The sequence below is a fragment of the Camelus bactrianus genome, chromosome 35, assembly GCF_048773025.1.
Source record: "Camelus bactrianus isolate YW-2024 breed Bactrian camel chromosome 35, ASM4877302v1, whole genome shotgun sequence".
Taxonomy (NCBI): domain Eukaryota; kingdom Metazoa; phylum Chordata; class Mammalia; order Artiodactyla; family Camelidae; genus Camelus; species Camelus bactrianus.
The window spans coordinates 9,695,579-9,714,114 of NC_133573.1; the positions used below are offsets into that span (position 1 = coordinate 9,695,579).

Below are 18,536 nucleotides of genomic sequence, written 5' to 3' on the forward strand. Positions count from 1 at the left end.
TTTTCTTTCTCTTTTGCCAACAAATGAGATAGTGGAAAAGTGTTTTTTTTTTTTAATTTTCCCTTGTAATAATTTTAGAAAGACCTCATGATAGCTTATTAGAGAAGTCCAAATAACCAAAATAAGCAAAGGGTAGAGAGATTGTTCCAAAGATTCTGTGTATAAAGTTACTCTCAACACTGAATACATACCTCTTCTTTCTTTATCTCCCTTCTTGAGATGTAATTTCTTTTTATTCTTTCACAGGAATTTCTTAAAGAAGTTTTACAAAGTATTTTCCTTAAAAAACTTTGGACGCTTAGCTTGGTATGCGTGATTGATGAAGATACAGAATTTCCTTCCTCCTACCCTTGAAAATATTTATACTCTTCTCACCTTTCTAAGAGAATTTTGAAGTGGTTTCTGCACAAAGGAGGAGGTCTTTCTCTAAGTATCGTGGAACCCAACAGGAAAAGCCCGGGGTAAACTTACGCAACCAAAGCCCGCCACCTGGCAGCCAGGAAGCCTCTTTCTGCTTGTGCCGCTGCTTACTGGCTTATTCTTCAGTCAACATTTCTAGACAGCATCCCTGGGAACTAAGTGCTTTGACTGTGTGAACTATATCAGTTCATGTAAAACCAGCATCCTTGAGTATTAGAGACAGTGATCCAGTGAATTATGAAATATTAATTAAAATATAACTGTTTTTAATGGGGCTCTTTCTTGATCTATTAAGGTACCTAATTTAAAACCATGCATACATTTGGCACTATGACTTTTTTTTTTAAGGATACCTTTTTATTTATTTTTTGGGGGAGGCAGGCAATTAAGTTTATTTAATTACTTTATTTTTAATGGAGGTACTGGGGATTGATCCCAGGACCTCGTGCATGCGAAGTACGTGCTCTACCCCTGAGCTACACCCTCCCACCTCAGTGCTATGGCTTTTCAAATGAAGAAAAGAGATGGTGACAAACAGAAGTGCAATAATCTCCAGGGTACAAAGTGCTCTATTTAATCACCTCCACGTTTATGATCTGGTTTAACTCTCACAGCTATCCCATGAAATAGGAATTATTTTTCACATTTTCCAAAACAGGAAAATGGATCTATGAGAGTTCCAGGATCTACCCCAAATTACACAGCTAGAGAGTAATCAGAACAAGATCTTAGCTGCTTAGTTCCAAATGGTTCCTTCTTTCCCATTACATAACACCACTGAAAATTTCCCAACTTTATAAATATCTGACAAGGCTAAACGTCTCAGAGGTCAGAGACTGAAATGACTGATGCAACTGTGTGCTTGTGATTTTCAGTTAACAAGACTTTAAAGTTTCACGTACTGTATGATTTTGAAGTAAGATCCTTGCTGCAATGTATTAGCATTTGAAGCCCGTGTAGTTACATGTAGATGTTCTATGTCTACTTTGAAACAACAGGGATCGAGACAGAGAACAGGAAAACTTACATTACTCAGGAGTTAACTTCCAAGAAGAAAGTATTTTGTGAGTAATCGTGATGGTTGGACTTTAGCATTTCCAATTGTTTTGCAAATTTAAGATGCTCCCAAGTAATGAAGGGTAACATGGCAGCCGGCAGATTGGATCTCAAGTAATGAGACTGGTTCCAGAGCAACAATGGCCAACTCAGTCCCATCTGGGATGAGTCCTGTTTGCTTTCTGGGCTCTGACTTTGATAAGTCAAGGTCATTCCACTCAGCCTGTGTTCTCTAAAACACACACACACACACACACACAAACACACACACACACCCCTTCCAGAAGGGCACTGCTTTCTGTAGCTCAGGACACAACAAATGAATTATTGCTATTCGAGGTTCTTATTATGAGATGACAGAGAGAAGGCGTGCACCTGTTCATGGCTTTGACTGAAGAAGTGAAGGTATACATAGTCCTCACACACCTTGGCACTGGGCATAATGCTGAGAGAGCAGAAAGGAAGTGAGTGAGCTGAACCCTACCTGGCCTCCAGACGTGCGGAGAAAGTATGTGTATGAATGGTAGAATGAGCTGTGAAATTCACTGAAGGTCTCCGTCAATCAATGACCACTCCTGAGCATGTATCCAGAGGGAACTCGAATTCGAAAAGACTCATGCACCCCAGTGCTCACAGCAGCACTATTTACAACAGCCAAGACACGGAAACAACCTAAATGTCCATCAACAGATGACTGGATAAAGAAGCTGTGGTATATTTATACAGTGGAACACTACTCAACTATAAAAAATAATAAAAAATGCCATTTGCAGTAACATGGATGGAACTGGAGATCATCATTCTAAGTGAAGTGAGCCAGAAAGAGAAAGAAAAATAACATATGATATCACTCATATGTAGAATTAAAAAAAATACAGAAATGAACGTATTTACAAAACAGAAACAGACTCACAGACACAGTAAACAAACTTACGGTTACCCCTGGGGGAAGTGGGTGGGAAGGAATGAATTGGGAGGTGGAGACTTGCAGATACTAACTACTATATATAAAATAGATAAATAACATGTTTCTACTGTTTAGCACAGGGAGCTACACTCAATAACTTGTAGTGACCTATAATGGAAAAGAATATGAAAAGGAACGTATATGTGTCTATGTATGACTGAAACATTATGCTGTGCACCAGAAATTGATGCAAAATTGTAAACTGACTGTATTTTAACAAAATTTTTTTTTTAATTGAAAGGGAACCCCCCCCCCCAAAATAGCTTTCCCTTGTGGTGCGGAACATCACGTTCACGGGAGACACGTCAGAAGACAGACTTCTTCCCCCAAGGACTGTGTCATCTAGCTGAGGACATTTCAAGATATCGGGAGCAGTCAGTGACCTGTCCCCAGTTAATGCTGCTTGAATCCTTGCTTTAGGAACTCACGGGACAGAAAGAGCAATCCCAACTGGGGGTTTGGCGGGCGGACTCAGGCAAACAGAACTAAAGGGTAGTCCTGAGCTGGAACCGACAATGGAGGGGAAATCAAGTGAGTTTGGTTTCGGGGACTGGAAAGGAAAAGTTCACAGGGAGAAATAAAAGACTGGGGTATTAGGATGAAACCTGTTTGTGAGCGGGGCTGAAAATCTTCTGTTCGTGATGTAGATGACAAAGCGTCACCAGCTACCTTTGAGGGGCAGGTGCTGGGCTAAGGTGATGCACCAGAATGGCTGAGCTGGTGGAGGGGGACAAGGGGCGGGGCCAGGGACTGGGGGTCAGGCAGGGGGCTGGGAGGTGTAGCAATTCCAGACCACTTCTGCCTCAGTCTTATTAACCGAGCTGGAGATCTGACTGTGCCCCAGGTGTCTCAGCACAGGGGCAAGGGACCGAACCATGGAGAAACCTGGAGAGACAACTGGTGATAAAGCCCTCATGTGGGAAGATGAGCTTGGGTGAAGGGTGAACTGGAGAGAGCGAGGGTTACAGGCTAAAAAAGGGGACAGGGGATGGGAGCAAATTCCTGGTTGTATCCTCTTCCCTTCTCTGAAAGGATCCCTGCCACCCCACTGCTATCATGAGCACAAAAGCCAGCTGGACATGGCAAGATCAGGTTGCCCCCAGGAGGCTCAGAAGCCCAGCAAGGATGGGAGGGCAGTAGGTAAGAGCAGTTGAGGTTGGCAGGTCTGGAAATTTCCATACCTCCCCCCAAGGGCAAGGCCATTATCAAAGTGGAGCAGGTCCTTACAGACCTGGCGTGCCAACACCTATTTCCTGTTTTTGTTTTGTTTATTGAGGTGCCCTGGTTACCTAAGCTATAACCAATGGGCAAAACTCAGTGCCAGGCACACAGGACCTCTCTGCACTATCTATGCAGCATCCTGTGAATCTACAATTATTTCAAAATAGAAAGTTAAAAAAAAAATCCACTTACTATTCTAGAAGCTATCTGACTTGAGCCCATTCCTAATAGGACAGAAGCGAGATCTGAGGTTTCCATCTCCTTTAGGTAGAGGTACCAGCTGAAGCAAATGTTAGTCTGAAGAGGATAAAAGATAAAGTCATAGGGGAAATGGTCAGGGATGTGAGGACTTCAAGGATCATGGAAGAGAGAAAACCAGGGGGGACTTCCCCGGGGGAGGCAGGATGACACATGGAACAGATCAAGAATGTAAAATGGGCACAATCAACGTCAACAGAGAGATGCGGGAGAGGATGGGGGAGTGCCACGGGACCAAGCAGTTATAAAGCAGCAGCAGCTTGAAGTACTGACTTTGAAAACACAATTGTTGAAATAAGAGATTTAGCGGATGGTGGAACAGCAGAACTGACACAGCTGAAGGAAAAGGAAGATGAAAAACTGACTCAAAGAACTTCCCTAGAAGCACTGGGAAGGGATAAATCGAAAGACTGAGAGACGAGCTAAGCTGCAGGGAAGCAGACACAGGGGCACCGACATCCTAGTAAAAAGAGACTCGGAAACAGCGGGAAGGCAGATGGAGGAGGTGAGATGCTTGAAGGCACGCTGACAAATATTTTCTAAAGTTAAAATGGTCAATCTGGATTAAAACTCAGGAAGCCTACCTCCTCAACCTGGGCTTTTAGCGACTGACTTTCTGCCTGGACCACCAGTGGGCAACTCTGATAGAAGAGAACTCAGCATGGCTGATGGTGAAGGTGGGTGATCGCCGCCCTGCACCAGCCGCACCCGACGTAGCGCGTTGTAGATGAGGTCCGACCTACGACAGCGGTGCCAGTTACATCTCAGAGTCACCGAGGAGGGGAAGAAACGAACCACTCTAGGACAGGAAATAAGAGCTACTTCTTAAAAGGTTTGACCTGGAAGTCATTTCTTGAGGGGTTTAGTCTGGCAAGAGGTTGGAAAACATTTGCTAAGTCACTGTGAAAACTTCAGCCCACAATGGTCATCTACATACAATCAAAACCCAGCTATTTCCTCCCCCAGCAAAAAAAAAAAAAAAAAAAAAAAAAAAAAATTGAAAATTAAAAATAAAAAAACAAAACCCAGCCATTTCTAAATATCTGTCTTAAGTATGTTACTAGATTACTGATTTTTATCACTGTCTCTTTTCATCTGAAAAAAAAAATGGGCACACATACAGATTTGTTCAGCGGTGCGAAATCAGAATCAGTGGGGCTCGGTTTGGGTATTTCCAGTAATGTTTAGTCACATTTGAAATCCCCCAAAGGCAGCCTCTCCCCCTACATCAGTGGTTGGCGAGTCATAACATATTCATTTACTGCATCAGAGTATGTGGCAGAAAATCCTGCCAAGTCCCCGTTGCAAAATACACAACCATGTGTGTGCAAATGATGGGCGGAGCTTAACAAGAACATTAAAAAAAAAGTGATGAAGGCTCAAGCAGAGTTGACTCGAGGTTCTTGTTCTTCACGTGGAACATGTGGCAGGATGCCTGGAGGAGGCCTGATGGACCTTGCTTGTCTTTTCTGCTGTTTAGGGACTCCGTGTCCATGGAAACGCCTGACCCTTGGCTAAGGATTTTAAAGGCGTGTTTACACTCATTGCTTTTTTTGCCTTCTCAGCAGTCCTGGATTTCTTTCACATTAACACTTAGAGGTGTAGGGTTTCAAAGTTGGGGATCCTAGAGAAGTCCTCTCATTTTTGTGGGTGAAAAAAGAGATGCAGCGAAGATAAATCACGTGTCTGACTTCACAAGGGTGGGTGGTGGTCGAGACAGAACTTACACCTACAGAATCTGAACCCTTCCACTGATGCCTTCTCAGATCATGGCTTTCGCATCCTCAGGGGCACCGTGGGAGGGAGTGCTTGGGCAGAGGGAAAGTTCCCGATCAGTTCAGCGAAACAAAACCTGGGGGCCTGGTGTCCACAGGGCACTGTCATAGGCACTAGGGTGTCACCCATCCTGGAGGAGCTCTGGTCTCCTCGCCCTCTTCCTGGCGTGGTGCTCTGGCTCTGTTCCCCTGCATGAACCAGTGAGGCCGCTAGCATTACCCTGACCACTTATCCTGCAATCCGGGAGCTTCTTGAGGGCAGGGGTTCAGCCTTCTTCCCAGGGGTCCCCCAGCACCGAGGGCTCCTCGGCTGAGGAAGAACCCCAGTGTCAGACGCAGCAGGGGAGGGATAGGGGAGAGGAAAGGGGACAGAGATCACCAGTAATGGGCCAGGGTGACTCAGAGCACACGCTTTCCCAGAAGCCTGCTTCTCCTTGGCGGATGTCCATACCTTTCCTCAAGCTGCGGACTTTTCGCCCCTAGAGGATTCTGCAACTCTCTCCAGAAGTGATGGGAAAACGTCGCCACTGCCCCCAGGTGCAGTGCGGCCAGCTCCGTGGAGCTGAGCTAAGAAAAGAAGGGTGCTCTGTTTAATGCCAGCGTCTCCCATCGCAGGCGAACCCCGTTCAAGGACAGGCGTTCCTGCTGAGGCACCGAGAGACCAGAGAAGGGCCAGGGGTCAGCTTCTGGCTCCCCGAGGGGGTGGGCGGGGACACGAGGGCACATGTGAACGTCACCTCTGCCGCCTCCTCCATATTGTGGCCAAGAAAGCCTCGTGAAGGGCCCCCGGCTGCACTTTCCAAAAACAAGGTCTAAGGGCAATTTGAGCACCTCTTAGGGACGGAGGTTCCACCTGGTCTCATTGGAAAAAATACAAAAGGTGGTTGTGACGCTTTATTCAGCAGAGAGAACGAAATAAATGTTTAATTTTGTTTGTCAGTGAACCATGCCCACGATCTATTTTTCTGGTGGCAAAACATCAAACATTGCTCAGGAATTATAAATAGCAGGCGGATCAGCCTGTGGCACCGCCTTACACAGCCTCTTTCAGTCGCAGGAACATGCCCGGCGCACCGCTCCAGTGAAACGCACCGATTTCTGCGCTGAGCGGTGCCTCCTCCCCAGGTTCCAAGTGGGCCGTGCCACCTTCCTTCTCTCCCTGTTACTCATCCTACTCCTATTCCAGTAGCTTACATTTCCCTTGCGCATTAGACATGCATCCGGTGACTTTCCGTCTGCTTTCTTTTTGCTGGGGCAGCGTCTGGAAATGTACTCGGGCAAAGGCTGAACAGCCACATGGAAGCCTCCCGCTCTCCAGCTGAGCCAAGGGATGGGGCATCTCAGGGGCTTCCTCCAGGAATAAAGCTCACAGCCAGTTCTCCCACTAAAGCATAATTCAGGACTGAATTTATAATGGAGAAATAATTTGCATCTGGTGAAAAAAATAATATCATAACTGGGCTGGACTCCACCCATTTTTTTTCTTTCATATTCTTTGTGTTAAAAGGCAGAATGTGGGAGGAGGGGGCAGAGAGCTCAGTAGTAGAGCGCATGCTTAGCATGCATGAGGTCCTGGGTTCAATCCCCAGTTCGTCCATTAAAAAAACGAACAAAATAGTTAAAAAAAAAAAAAAAGGCATTATGCAGGGGGAAAAATCTTGTAAAAGTCAGCACAAGAACTCTGATTTGTTCACTGGGTGGGCTGACATGGGATGCCAGGGTTTGGCGATTAGGTACAGAGGTTTCCAATCTGTTCAGGTTCTGCTCTTTAGAATTGGCTTGGAAACGGTTTCAACCAAATCATTTGAGATGAGCATGGGGAGGGAAATGATTCGTGTGTAAAGAAAATAGCTAAGCCCAAGCTGAGTATGTTCTGTGCTTAGCGCACCTTTGTCACCCAAACGATGATGGCTTGAGCCTCCGTGTATGCTTTATCCTCCCAAGACTCAGCCGGTCCCCCGCTGCTGCTGTGTGCTATTTTTTTTTAAATTGAAGTATAGGTGATTTACAATGTTATGCTGGTTTCTGTTCGCAGCATAGTGATTCAGTTATACATACATATATATACTCTTTTTCATTATGGGTTATTATAAGACATTGAATATAGTTCCCTGTGCTGTACAGTAGGACCTTGTTGTTTATCTATTTTATATACAGTAGTTTGTATCTGCTAATCCCAAACTCCTAATTTTTCTTCCCCCCTCCTTCCCCTTTGGTAACCATAAATTGTTTTCTATGTCTGTGTTTCTGGTTTGTAAATAAATTCATTTGTGTCATTTTTTTTTAAGATTCCACATATAAGTGATACTAGTTGATATTTGTTTTTTTCTTTACTTAGTATGATAATCTCTAGGTCCATCCATGTTGCTGCAAATGGCATTATTTCATTGTTCTTTATGGCTGACTAATATCCCATTGTGTGTGTGTGTATCTATATATATCTATCTATATCTCTCATCTTTATCTATTCATCTGTCAATGGACATTTAGGTTGCTTCCATGTCTTGGCTGTTGTAAATAGTGCTGCTATGAACATTGGGGTGCAGGTGTCTTTTCAGATTAGCGTTTCCTCAGGATATATGCTCACGAGTGGGATTGCTGGATCATAGGGTAAGTCTATTTTCAGTGGTTAAAGGAATCACCGTACTGTTTTCCATAACGGCTGCACCAAATCACATTCCCCACAACAGTGTAGGAGGGGCCCCTTTGCTCCACACCCTCTCCAGCATTTATCATTTGTGGACTTTCGAATGCTGGCCATTCTGCGCGGTGTTAGGTGGTGCCCACTGTAGCTCTGACCCGCGGTTCTCTGAGAGTCAGTCTGCTGTGCTCTTCCTGGGTCCTTGAGTTCTCAAGGAGCTTCTTCTCTGAGAGCCACGGCACCACCGCCTCTGCTGCTTGGCCACTTCGCTGGGTCCTGATTCTTCACGGCCCCCACCTGAGTGACCTCCACCGTGGCTCTGGGATGGGTCCTTTTCCAAGGATTGCCCGTAGGCCAGCTGATGCCTGGCTAGCGTGTGGCACAGGGAGAGAAGAGACATTGTGTCTGCAGCCCAGTCTAAGTTCCACTCCTAAGTCCTTGGTTACTGTCCCAGAATTGACTCTTTTTTTCAATAATTAACAAGCAAAATAGCCACTTCCCACAGAGAGAGCCCACTCCTACACACAGGTGTGTACCAGCTTGATCTCAGTCTATTCTGGGTTATTTATTCATTCATAACATCATTAATGACAGTTGATACCAAGTCCAAGTTGGACTGTGCCAAGCTGAGGCTGGGTACTTTCAGGGATTCTGTTCTGGTAGGAAGAATGTTCTGGTAAGAAACACAGTTTCCTTCTATCTTCTGCTAGGTCTCCAATCTAGATTGTCCACAATTTCCAGAACACAATCAGCAACGTGCATACTGCTCTGTGAACTCGCACAGAACTGAGGGGCATTCCTAGTACCCCTCCCTCAGTATCCACCATGTCACCTCCTCCTAAGGCAAGAAATTCTTAAATGGCTTTGGATCAATTAATTCTAGCAATATTTCAGTTCTTCAAACAAATTATCTTCTCAGTGTTTAAAAGTGCGTTCAGGCCAATGGTTAAGTCCAAGTACTCGGAAAAATAATACAGTAGCCGATTTTAGAACCCTCAAATTAAAGGAGCACTTAGAGATTTTTTTTAAAACAAGGGCCAATCTTGAAAAAGTTGAATGTACATCTCTAAACTCTGTGCATACAGACTTTTTGTAGCTTAGAAAAGTTCCCTTTTCTAGATTCTAACCACCGAGTCTCAAAACATATAATAATACAAACTTTGAGAAATCACTATGCTTAAGAAGAGAAAAAATTCCATGTAGGTTGTTAAACATCTTTTTTCTATTTGGGTTACTTGGGGAATCTGAATTAAAAGCAAAGGAATCAGAGCTAAGGGGTTAAGGTGTAGGGGAGAATTGGGAGGAAAACCTAAACGTACACTGAGCTCTGGCTGTGTTCAGCACTGTGACAGATAATTTACACATGATATTTTATTCTAATCCTCAGCCACCCTGTGATGTAGCCATGATTATATCCCTTTGATGATGGGAATAAAATAAAGACTCAGGGACATTAAATAGCTTGTCATATAGCTTGTTTGTAGGTGTGGAGCTTGGATGCAACCAGTTCTGTAAGATTCCAAATCCCTCATCTTTCCATGACCAATTCCAACTTAGAGAGTATGTTCATCAAACTATGGAAGCCTGGTGGGACTCCTTTCTCCATTCTGACCTTTGCAAACACTTTGTTGGACCGAACAAATACGACCCTGTACTTTGGCCAATTAAGACTTAAGTAATTTATTCATTTGAGTTCTTAGTATGTGCCAGACACTGGGAATTGGAGGCAAGGAAGCCAGTGTTGGTGGGGAAGTCATTTCAACACATGGCACTTCTAACCGTCCTCGAATCACACTTCATCCCCGGCTGCTGGTCCCACCTCACCAGTTGCCCTCAGAGAAGACAGAGGGTTGGCTCCTTGGGTCTTTGGGGCATTGAGAGAACTTGACCGTTCAGAAGATTCACCCATGGAATTATCTGCTGTTTCCCGCACTCTCACCATCTTTCTGTAACTCTGCGTAATTGACTGTGGAGTTTCAGTCGAAGCTGGGCACCTGTCTAGTCAGGGGAGAACAGTCGTGGATAAGAGCAGGGCAAGATTTACGAGGCTTTCAGGAAACTTACAGGAAAATCCCCTAAAAAGTCATCATTTGTCATTCTCAGTATTGACTTGTTAAAAGTGAATCTCATTACCTTTGTTTCATCAGGCATATTTATGGAAAATGTTTATTTATTAATGAATTTTCCTAAAGCAAATGTACCAGACGCAGGAGGGCAGGTCATAATCACTTAGCTCTGTGGCTGTGGACATTCATTACTGGCCTTTAGAGACTGCTCAGAAATGAAGAGTTCCAGGAAAGCAACCCTAGAGCATTCAGTTCCTAAGATGCATGCATCCCATGAATCATTGATTCACAGGATTAAGAAGCAGACATATTTCTGAGTCTGTCTGTGGTCGAGAATAATCCACCACAGCGTCCTTCCCAGAATTGTCCAGAACAATGTCCTTTTCCTTCCGAGAGTCACACGTGGCTCTGCGGCCATTGTACCAATAGGTGGGCGCACTGTCTGGTTCGCCACAGAAGCTGCTCTCCGTTGGCCCGTCAGGTCACGGGAGAGCGTGGAGGACGCCCACTCTGTGACCCCCTTTCTGGGGCCTGTCTAATTCCTGCTGCTTCTACTCTTGCAGGTGTTAGTGGGCATCCCTGGGGTCCGTAAGTGACACCTGGTGAAGCAGGTGACATCACCTGTGAGGCCCAGTCACATAAGCAGAGACGGTCACACGAGGGAAGGCTCTGCCAGCCATTTCATCACCAGCCTCTATTCTATAGATTTGGAAACTGAAGCCCGGAAAGGGTCACTGACTTGTGCGTGGTCACCCGATAGTTACCAGGAAAGCTGAGACTCCGACCTGGGGCGTCCCCCCGTTCCGTCCTGCGCGGGGGGATTTCAGGGACTCCATCCAATCCAAGTCTCTGCGTGGCAGAGAAGCAACCGCACGCTGAGTCTGAAGGCCTGAGCGCACGCCAGGCACCTGCGGGGGTGGGTCAGTGACACTTACCGTCAGAAATCCCAGGGAGGGAAGAACACGAGTTCGAACAAAACAGATCCAGCGGGAGTCACAGGGTGTCCGGCAACGAGGTCGAGGCAGGGCAGGGACGACGGGATACTCCCACAAGGCCGTGTGTTTCTGCCCCTTCCCTCAAGGGTTTGATGCTTAAGCTACATGGACAATCCATGGCCTATGTGGTCGGAGCTTGCAGAACTTGTGATTGGCAGAGCCCAGTCAGACGGGGTCTGCGTGGTCCCTGTGCCCAGGCTCTGAGATCTAACTGCCATGCTCTCCGGAGTTTGACAACATTTGTGTCAATAGACAGAAATCTTTTCACTAAAAGTGAAATATTTTCAGTGGTTTGTTTACAACATTTCCTCTTTTGACAACATGGCAGGTGGAATAATGACCCCCCAGAGATGTCAACAGTTGAAGCCCTGGGACCTGGGCGCATGCTACCTTACATGGCAAAGGGAACTTGGCGGATGTGGTTAAGTTAAGTGTATCGCAATGGGGGAGGCTATCCTGGGTTATCTGGGTGGGTCCCATGTAATTACCAGGGTCTTCATCAGAGAGAGGCAGGAGCTCAGAGGGAAGAGAAGATGTGATGCTGCTGGCTTTAAAGATGAAGGAGGCAAACAAGAGGCAAAGGATGTGGGATGCAGGCAGCCTCTGGAAACTGGAAGGGGAGGGGAAAGGAATTCTCCCCTGGAACATCCAGAAGGAACTCAGCTCTGGGGACCTATTTTAGATTCCTGACCTCCAGAACTGTCAGGTGGTAAAACTGCATTGTTTGAAGTCGCTAAGTTGGTGATCATTTGTTACAGCAGCAACTGGAAACCGATACAGATAGTGTGGCAGGAAGATGTCCCATTCTGTGAAATGCCAGCGCTGGAGCAGCTTCTCCCCCAGGCCCTTCCCCGTCTGTGCTAGGAGCCCAGCATCCTCAGCAGGGGATGGAGAGGACCAGCCAAGGCTGGCAGTACTCACAGGCACGTTTGGAGCTGAGGGCACAGGGGTTAACCTAGGGAAGAGATGCTTTCAGGGATCAGTCTGAAATGCAAGCGGTGGTTTACCGGCAGCCTCTTAAAAGCTCATGACTCATTCAGAAATAACAGCATTTGGTCGATGAATATGTCAGACTTTCAGGTAAATTTAATCAATGGACAACCACTATTTTATTTTTCTCCAAACCAGAATTTCATATTACATTTCATGCCATTAGCCTTGATATAAAGTGGCGGCTGATAGCAGGCTGTATTGACAGGCCCTCTGGGCACCATCCAGCAGTCACCTTAAATCACTTACTCACCGTGCGATTCATGGTGTGTAGGGGAGCGGGGAGTCACCGAGGGTTTAAAAGGAAAGCGAGATAACAGAACACTCACAGTCTTTCCTTTCAGTTATTTAACCCGCCTTAGTTAATTAAAGGCATCTGATCACCTCCCAGCATCTTGGACTGTAACACGTGTCTTATCTGTTCTTAGCACAGTAACGGGGCCAGAGGCAGGTGATTCCTGGGGGTGTGGGGGGAGGGGATGACTGTGTCAATTCTGGAAGTCACTGTCCCCAGGCCAGCCTGGCGGTGTGCTCCCAGCTGGGCTCCTGTCCTTCTTTGATGCAGGAGATTGATCATGCAGTCAACGTCCGGCTGATCATCACAGGTATGGAGGCGAGTAAGGCTCAGACCCACTCTGGAGGGTTCTTGGTCTCAGCAGGATGAGGAGAAGCTTTAATTAGGGAACGCCTCTGACGTTTTTGAACTATTTTTCATTGATGCATCATTTTGGTTTAGAAATATTGATGACAAGAAAACCAATGGTGACTTAAGAAGCTGGTTTCGAGTGGTTCTTTACTTTCCGGAGGCTGGCGACATTGGTGCCTAACACAGTCTGAAAGTCAGAGTCTGCTGGGGTGATGGTTAAGTGAGGTGACAGACTCCCAACGCTACGAGGTTCAAAGGGAAAATACATCCCTAGCTTTCTCATGTTAACTGATCCGTCGTTGCAGTTGGAGTTGGTGGGGCCCCTCGCTCCCACGAAGACCATCAGGGATCCATGTTCCTTCCATCCTGCTCTGTCGTCTCCTAGGGCAGGGAGCTTGTCTTTGCAGATGAGTTTTTTTTGGAATGCCACCAGGCCCGTTTGTTAACATACTGTCCACAGCCGCTGTGAACACTGGGGTGCATCATGTATCTTTTCGAATTAGGGTTTCCACCGGGTGTACAGGGCAGTTTTGTTCACTGTCACGACACCTCGCACCCCAGCACCTTGCACCCCAGCACAGACTCTGCCCAAGCCGGTCTGGATGATGACCTTTAGGCTGGAGCCAAAGTTGGGCCTTTGTTTGTTTCTCCCTGAATTTCTGCCTTTCTTATCTCTTCACTTTCCCTCCCAAATAAATGACAGGCAGCACACGACGTCAGTAATACGAGGCAAAGGCCACCAGTTACACATACAAGTGACCTGGAAGGGGAGCAAGGCAACGAGGGGATAATCTGTGTCATAAAGATAAAGTTGTAACCAAGGGCAACCATTGGAGGAACCTTCGAATGATGAGAAAAATGTTCTGCGTACGTGATGTAAGTGACTGGAAGGAATTAACTTCAACATATGATGCAGAACGTCATTCTCGCACAGGGCCGATGACCAGAGCTGACTAGCCCTGGCCTCTGACTTGATGGGGAGGCCAGGAGATGCCAGGGAGGAGAGAGGCGGGCATCCTGTCCCAAGAAGGTCGTGCTGCCCCTCTTTTCTCACCAACAGCTGGAATCCAGAAAATGCAAGAGAGATAAAAGCCACGCTTTACAAAGTGGTAAAACTGCCTTTTCTTTCAGGCTATCACAAGGGAGATCAGAGAGAAAGGGACAGGGGCCTCCGTGGCCCAGTGCTGGCTCCTGGTTAGACTGGGTCTGAAACACGATGCTGCGATAAAGCCACTGACCTCCAGCGCTTCCTCCTCCTCTTCCTTCCCTTCGTGTCTCCATCCCTTTCCTCCCTCTCTCCCGTGATGTTTCTTTCTGTTCAAAAATCAAACACCAATTCCTCATCAAGACCAACCCTAAGACAAGGTCAGGGGAGCTGTGTTGTTCCTGCCTGGTGCACAGCGCAGGAGCTCTGTGAAGGCACGAGGTCAGAGGTGGGCAGGGCTCAGAGACGCTCTTCCTAGATGGGTCAAGGCTCTCCCCTGGCAGAGCAGTGTCGTTGGAGGGGTCACACAATGCGCCTTCCCCCACTGCCCATGCCTCCCCTCACAAGGACCACAGACCTGCCCTCAGAGGGTGACTTTCCTCCGGCCTCCCTGGTTCCGGCATTTGTACAGGGTCGCTGTGCCCTGATGGTGATGACAGCCCTCGCTCCAACTCTGCTATATTTCAACGTCAAGGCGGCCAACATCCAGGGGCCACAGGGGGCAGGGACCGGAGCCTCGGGCTGGAATCAGGACTGCTAAGAGAGATTGCATCTCTGCTCCGGGGTGACTAGTTATCAAGTGACTTAACTCCTCTAGGTCTTGCTTTCCTCACATGTAAAACGGGAGAACTAGCACAGACGGTGGTGTCCCGCTCTAAGTCCCTGACACTCTGCTCACTCACGTTCCTGGATGAAGGGCACACGGAGAGAAATCGCTTCCTTTGTGCATCAGCAAGCGGGGGAGGAAAGCGATTCTCTGTCAAGGTCAGTTCTGCTGGCAGTCATCAAGCTTGTGAACTTGAGGTGGGAAGCCCCCTAAAAAAAGAGACCAGCAGGACCCCCAGGCAGGGCCACTACTCTCCTGCCAGCACCATCCGGTTCCCTTGCCCAGAAGCTCTGTCTCACTTTTTGCCTCTGAAACGGCTTACTTCTAGGAAAGTAGAACTTACCCCTAAAATTCTATTGGTTCCCTGAGCTCACTCCTATGGGTTATTTCTCTCCCTCCTGATTGATTCATTTCTACAAAGCTTGTTCCTAATTAGCCAACTTCTGTTATATCTTATTTGCATAAGATGCTGCAAAGTGTAAACTGGCTGCCTATAAAAGCCTGTGTAAACCTACAGCCGGGGCCCAGAGCTTGGAGTGTTAACTCCTCTGGGTTCGCTGGCGTAGTAAACCTGCGTTCTCCCTCTCCGAGTGCTGCTTGATCTCTTGCCGGGATCCAGCTTGTTGTCACAATTGAGCTGTAACACCAAGCTGTAACACGGAGCTTTGTTAACACAGAGCTGTTAACACGGAGCTGTTTACACGGAGCTGTTACACCGAGCTGTAACACGTTTTTCTGCAACAAACTCAGTAAACTGCAGTAATCTGGAAATGGCTGCCTTTCCGAGATGGTGTTTAAGTTTTCCAGTTGGGAAAACAGAGGACAAGAAATAACTGTAAAATTCTTTCAGGGAGACATAAAATGGTGGAAATAGAAGTTTTGCTTTTTATAGGATCAAAGCTGTTGAACTAGTTTGTGCCTAAAATGATGACTTGTTTGGTCTTGTCTTTTTTTTTTTTTTTCCTTAAAGAGCCAGGAAACCAGGAAAAGAAGAGATTTCTTCAGAAGTCAGAGAGAAAGATGTGCTACCTGCAGGAAAGTGGAAGACAAAGGACACATTGGTGGGAGATGGCAGCCTGTCTGCTGCTCCCTTGGGCAGCGAGCTCACTGACCCAACCCGCAGCCCTGGCCGGCGTGCAGGGAAAAACCCCGGTGCTGTCTCTTCCCATCAGTTTCCCTGGAAGCAGGACTGGCTGGGGAAACTCGCTTCGGCTGTGCATCTGTGGTTATGTCACACACAGCTGTGGAAATTATTAAACAGAGACATGGCTTGAGAGCAAAGCAAGTTAGCGGCTCTGGGAGCACACAACTGTGTGTCTTGCAGGTCTTCTCCCTGAATGAGGATGCCGGGCGCTGAATGAGCATCCGCATTACAGGCAATGTGACCTGGCCACCTCCCTTTTTTCTATTTGTTTTTCTTTTGCTGGTTAGAGTTCCTGGTATGTTGCCCTTTAGAGCCCGTCTTATTCCATCTCGTTCCTCTTCTTCCTCTTTGTACCATCAACCCAGACACACATTCACCCACCCGCGTGAGGCTGCACGCACACACTCACTTGTACACACACTCCTGAAAGTCCCAGGTTATTGCCGTCTGCGGTTCTCGTGCTCGGGCCACCCTGAACGTCTCCCCACACCACTCCCTAAAGCTGAGAGCTCACCGTGTTTGTAAGTGTAACCAGTTACTAAACACTATGAACCTGGTGAGAAACACACGTGAAATGGTTTTATTTTTTTCCTCTGAACCTAACGTTCCAACGTGCTTTGTCTGACTCCACTCCCTTCTCTCAGTGCTGGAAGTCACCCACAGCTCCTCAGGTATTGTCAGCTATCCAAAAAATGCAGTCCTGCCAGATGAAGACGGAGGATGTTAATCCGCTGGAGGGCCCCCCTCACCGGGTCCTTCCCTGAACAGCCGTCCAGGCACGGAGGGTCCGGCAAGGGGCAGTGGCGGCGCTGGCTCTTTCCTCTCTCTCACCGACCGCCGCTGGCAGGTGTGGCTGAGGGGAAGGGGGAGGAGCGATCGGAGAGGAGTGCAGACGGTTTTATTCAGCTGTTGCTGCGGCCGGTCTCTCCGGGCATCAGGGGGCTGACTCGGGGAGGGGCGCGGCTGGGTACTTGGAAGGGTGATGGGCTGCCTCCCCCCGCAGGTTCCCGACGTGGGAGCCTCGCGTGGCTCCATGTCTCCCGCCCGCAGCTCTCCACCCGTCCTGCCTGGCTGCCACCTTCCACTGCGCCCTCTTTCTGACCGGCTGCATCAAGTCCACCCCCAAGTCCTCAGTCTGCCAGGGCTCCCCTTCTCCGTCACAGCATGTCCCCCCCAGTTCCGCCGCTCGGATTTTGGTGCCTGTTTCTCCAGCCTCTTTCTCCTTGGGAATCTATTAAATAAGTAAAGATTGTTCATATATTTTTATAAGCTAGGATCATGATGTTCACGTGCCTCTGTGGAACTCATTTTCCCACTGTGTACCCTGAAACTCTGTCAGCCATTCCATATTCATCCACAATGTTTCCAGATCCCGTGGCCTTTGAGGACGTGGGCTTTTGCCACGCCCTTTTCCTCTTCCTCCTCCTCCTCAGTTAACCATGACAACTTCCCAGGGAAGAAGGAAGAGAAAAAAACTGCGAAACATATGACAAATCCTGTCCCTGGTGAATCTGGAAGACCAGGGTGCCGTGTGAGGTGGACCCAGATGTCGCCTCCTTAGAACGGTTGATGGACAAGCTTCTGTGGGACTGGGGAGGGTGATTCAGGAGTTGGGACCAGACGCAGAGCCTGGCGGGGTTTACCAGAAGACCAGAGCTGGCACCAGGCCTGGGCAGAACAGGTTAGGGGGCCACTCCTCCGAGGCAGGTGGAACTTCAGTGATGTCACCTGGCCAGCCCTGTGTTCCCCCTTCACTGTGGAGAGGCACCCAGTGACCTGTGACAGCCAGTCCCTATCTAGGGGCTTTCCTGGGAAGCTTAACTTCCGTCGCTAACACAGGCCAGGTCCAGCAAGCCCAGATGGTTGACATTCTACTCAGTGAGTCCCACCTGGGTTCAAATTCTCCTCTAAAGGAGGTGGATTGATTCCAGAAGCTTTGAAACCAGCCACTCCCCACTGCAGGGACCTTCAGTTTGGTGTCTGAAAAGAGAGTTACATTTTTCAGCCAGGATCCTTTAATGGGACATAAATGTCAATCATTTTTATACTTCTGTTATTCTGGATTCTCAACCAAACCTAATTCCCACTGAGAGGACTGTATAAAAGTACTAGTAATTAAATTCATTGGCATAAACTCACAGATTCTGTTCTTAATCACCATGACATAGGCACCCGAAGCACCGTTACAGGTTTTGCTGGACTACAGCACTAAACTTACTTTCTAGATCTGCCTGACTTCTCTCGAGCTTTCTGATTCCATGGTATAGCCATCCACTGAGCACTTAAAAAGCGTGGGAGGACACACATCCCTTCTGGCGTGTGAGTGGAGGCCAGGGGCACCAGGCCCTGCTATTCAATGAGAATGAATAATGGAATCTCCTTTGAACAGCCTGAGAGACAGCATTAACAAGCTCCTTGTGGCCAAAGTGCATTTTATTCAGCCTTTGGGGCGTGTAGTTGTTTTTAGAGACGCGGTGCGACCTTTGGCATATCTGCACCTGTGCAATCATAAGCCATTCCTTAAATCAAGATTTCCTTGCATTACA

The 18,536-nt window shown here is 47.5% G+C and overlaps 1 non-coding gene across 1 annotated transcript; it reads right to left on the reverse strand.

The window, feature by feature from the left end:
- Window positions 1-834: 834 nt before the first annotated feature.
- Window positions 835-907, reverse strand: TRNAA-CGC (transfer RNA alanine (anticodon CGC)). Its single transcript has one exon. It is a non-coding gene; the product is annotated as a tRNA-Ala (tRNA).
- Between the last annotated feature and the right edge of the window lie 17,629 nt (window positions 908-18,536).